This window comes from Microtus ochrogaster, chromosome 1, assembly GCF_000317375.1.
Source record: "Microtus ochrogaster isolate Prairie Vole_2 chromosome 1, MicOch1.0, whole genome shotgun sequence".
NCBI classification, from domain to species: Eukaryota; Metazoa; Chordata; class Mammalia; order Rodentia; family Cricetidae; genus Microtus; species Microtus ochrogaster.
This window is the reverse complement of record NC_022009.1, coordinates 83,897,594-83,902,193: the sequence shown is the minus strand read 5'-3', so window position 1 is coordinate 83,902,193 and position 4,600 is coordinate 83,897,594.

Here is a 4,600-nt window from a genome sequence, read left to right as displayed (position 1 = left end):
AACCACTGAGCCATCTCTCCAGCCCCTACACACACACACACACACACACACACACACACACACACACACACACATTTTTAAAAAGCAAGATAGATGGAATAAGGTTGACCTTTTGGACTCTACATACACAAAGTCACACATATGCACACACACACAAGGGAAGGGAAATAAGAAAGGCATTGTTTGGAATCTTCCCTGTGTTAACAAGCTCAGCATACCCCATATTCATTAAGTGTATTTTGTCATTTTCCTGTAATCCATTTGTTTGTTTTCTTGTGTTTTCCCATTGGGGCATATTCAAGATATTTGCACAAGTTAATGGTGGAAAAACAGTATCTGACATCCCAGAAATACTCCTGACAGATTTAGGATCCAGTTAGTATCTTCTTTGTTCCCAAAGCTGCTTGAGGAAATAAGGCTAAAATATGGTTTTTGTAAAGAGACACTTCTTAACTACCTTTAAAAAAGCAAACATGAAAGAGTCAGCAGGGGTTATAGGGAAAGATCATTACTAAGTCATTGCATTTATAACTCTGGAAGACATATCAAATTGCTTTGTTTCTCCAGTGCAAAGAACTCTGTGGAAATCCTCCTGTGACTTCTTTCATTGCTTTCATTCAATTTTATATGGTTTTGAAGGTCCAGGCAGAGATGATATGTAATTGGACATGTGGTGAATGTAGATGGTGAAATTGTGCTCAAAGTTATTAGCTTATCTTAGTTTGGAGAGCAAGGCGAACATTTTATTTCATCTAACTTTTTATAGTTATCAATTAAGCCTCTGTTCCAATGATGGCTAGACAGACCGTCTTTATTCATTCTTGTGGAAACAGTGACATCAAGTGGGCCATTGCATTAATGCAGGGAATCTCAGAACCTGTTTGCTGGTGGGGATGCTTAAATCTCAAGGATATCACATGACATTTTTTCTTTGATGAACTTATCTGCCCCATTGACCTCACTATCTAACTCCTGCTTGGAATCATGAATTTATAAAATGATTCAAAGAGAGTTGTAGAATGCAAAATTAGCATAGCAAATCAATAGTTTTTGTGGGTCTTATACATAGAGTCTAAGTTACTGAAGTAAAAGATTGAATTATTGGTCTTAGGAGACTTGATTTGGTTTTTACTGGGGCATTAACAATATTAGTTTTTAGTGTCTGTATGACTCACTAATCCAGAATAGCGCACACACTCTGCCAGAAATAATTTCTCTAAGTCATTTCATGTTTTCTATACTCCATTTCTAAGAATTCTGTTTTTTTTAAACAAATATTCATTATTTAAGTGAATGATAAAAATCAGATGAAAAGCTAAGATGGTAATATGTTTAAGAACCTTAAGAAGATTTGCAACACAGGGATCAGTTACTAGATTTTATATATCTCATAACTTGGACTAATAAACATTGGAGATTTAAAACACCAGTTCATCACAGAGCATTAATTTATGAATTAGCAGTTAGTTTTGGAGGAAAAAGATCTGGTGGTTTGAGTGAAAATGGTCCCATAACATAGGAAGTGACACTATTAGAAGGTCTTTTCTTATTGCAGGAAGTATGTCACTTGGAATAGATTTTGAGCTTTCAGATGGTCAAGCCAGGAGCAATGTCACTCTCTTTATGCTGCCTACTCATCTGGATGTAGAACTCTCAACTTCTTCTCCAGTCCTAGTAATGAAAGCTTTGTTTGGTGGCAAGAGATAGCCAGTTTGGACTCCTCAGTTATTTGGAAACATCTTTATGATAGCCTTCATATATTTTAAAAAATTTCAACTGCAATAAGCTTTCTTACTGCCCCTCAAATATCCCTGAATTCTAGCTGCTTCTCCAAACATTTACTCCTTCAACCCCATCTCACCTTCTTTGTCCCAAATGATTCTTCCATTTCCATATTTCTACCCACAATAAAATGATTCCCTTTTATTCTTCCAGGGCAAACAATGTGTCTGTCCCCTTGTTGCATCCGCTGTACAATATCTGTCTATGGATTATAGCTGGCTTATCAATTACTCTAAAAACTACTATAAACATATAAGTAAATACCTGTAACATGAAGGGCCTGCTTGTTAGGCTTTCTGTCCCACCTGGTACACCATAGCTAACAAGTCCCAAAGAAAATCACACAGAGATCTCCATAAGATTATAAACTGATTGGCCCATTAGCTCAGGTTTTGTATTAGCTCTTCTAACTTATATTAACCCATTATTCTTATCTATGTTAGCCACATGGGTCAGTACCTTTCTCAGTGAGACAGCTCAGCTCTTGCATCTTCAGTGGTCTGGGCTGGACTGTGGGAAGAGCTTCCTTCTTCCCAGAATGCTTCTGCTCTCATCACCCTGCCTCTACTTTCTGTCTAGTTGACCAGCCTATACTTTCTACCTGGCCAATCAGTGTTTATTTAAAACATGATTGATTGAATACAGACAATTATCCCACACACACAAGAGTTAATAAGTAGCCCGAGCTAATGGGCCAATCAGTTTATAATCTTATGGAGACCTCTGTGTGATTTTCTTTGAGGCTTGCTGGCTGTGGTTTATCGGGTGGGACAGAAACAAGCCTGCTCTCATCTTTCTGAATCTGGATAATCTCACTCAGGTTTGTAGTTTTCTTCCTGTTCTATCTATTTGACAACAGATTTCATGATGTCATTTTTCTAAACAACTCATTTCATTGTATAAATGTGCTAAATTTTCTTTCTTTATCCATTATTCTTTTTAATGATATCTAGGTTGTTTCTAAGTCCTGGTTATTATGAATAGAGCAGCAATGAACATGGTTGATCAATGTCCTTTTGGTAGGACAAAGCAGCATTTGATCATAGATATATGATCAAGACTAGTATAGCTGGATCTTGAGGTATATCAACCTGCATCATTCCAAAGAACCACCACACTTATTTCCATAGTGACTGTATAGTTTTGCACTCCCAAAAGCAATGCACAAATTTTCCCTTGATCTATATCCTTAACAGCATGAGCTCTCACTTATATTATTGATCATCACTATTTGGACAAGATTAAGATGGAATCTCAAAATATTTTTGGTTTACATTTCCCTGATGACTGAGGATTTTGAAAATTTCCTTAAGTGTCTCAGCCATTTGTGTTTTCTCTATTGAGAAATCTCTGTTTATATCATTTTTAATTTGGATGATTTTGGTTTTCTATAAAAAGTATCTTGAGTTCTTATATATTTGTTTGTGAGTCTAGCTTTTAACTATTGAACCATCTCTCCAGCCCCTTGAGTTCACTTCATATTTTGAATAATAATGCTTTATTGGATATGGACTTGGCAAAAAAATCTTTTCCAATTTTGTGGGCTGCTGCCATGGTGGTGTGCTTTGTCATACAGAAGCTTCTCAGTTTCATGAGGTACCATTTATTAATTGTTCATTTTAGTGAATATGTTAATGACCTATCCAGAAAGTTTTCTCCTGTACCAATGAATTTAAGGCTATTTCTCACTTTGCCATCTATCAGGCCCACTGCATTTGGCATTATGCTGAGGTCTTTTATCCATCTGGTATTTGTAGTGGGAGACTGCTTGTTGGTTTCCAGTCACCCAGCTATCTTAGACCAAAAATAATTATACAGAAACTGTATTAATTAAATTACTGCTTGGTTCATTAACTCTAACTTTTAATTGGCTAACTCTTATATTAAGTTAACCTATTTCTATTAATCTGTATATTGCCATGTGGCTGTGGCTTACTGGGTAGAGTTTTCATCATCTGTCTCTGGCACCTCCATGGCTTCACTTTTAATTAATGTATTAATTATACATTACATTCTTAAATGAAATGCACAAACATAATACCTTAATCAAGAGCAGAAATATACATATTACAAAATTGACCCAAAACTTGTATCAATAAACTATGATCAATGCCAATGCAAAATATCCATCTCTATAGCATATTTCCCTTTAAATGTAAAGAAACATTTACAAACAATATTTGGGAATATGAGCATAGTTCTGTTCAAACTTTTTCCTTCTGTTTATTGGGTGAAGTAATTTTTTGAGGGTGTTCACAGCAACCTCTTGCAGGGTGTAGTCTATCAAACCACATTAGCCTGGAACGAATCCATAGGTTCTCATCCTCTGTGAAAAAAAAAAGAAGAATCTCTTATCTTAAACAACATACCTTAGACTCTAATTTTGAAGTCAAGATACCTTTAAATGTTTATCTTAGCAGCCCATATAATGAAATGCTTCTCTGTATTTAGCTTACAGACAAAAATTTAAAGAAAACATAACAATATAAATAATCCAGACTTTCTGTGTATAGTATGGCTTTATGTGGCTTTATTCCTTTTTTATTTGTTTTATTCCTTTTACTCTATGACTGACTGTACTCTGTATCTTTAAAACATTTTTTGAATGATTTACTTTTTTTAAGCCTGTGTATATTTATTTAACGTTTGACCCATTTAGAGTTTTGTTATGTCTGAATTTGTCTTTATTGTATTATTTGAAATTGATGGAGGTGGGTCATCTGTCTATCTGTTGCTTTCATTGGTTAATTAATAAAGAAACTGCTTGGCCCACTGATAGGGTGGAATTTAGATAGGTGGAGTAAACAGAACAGAATGC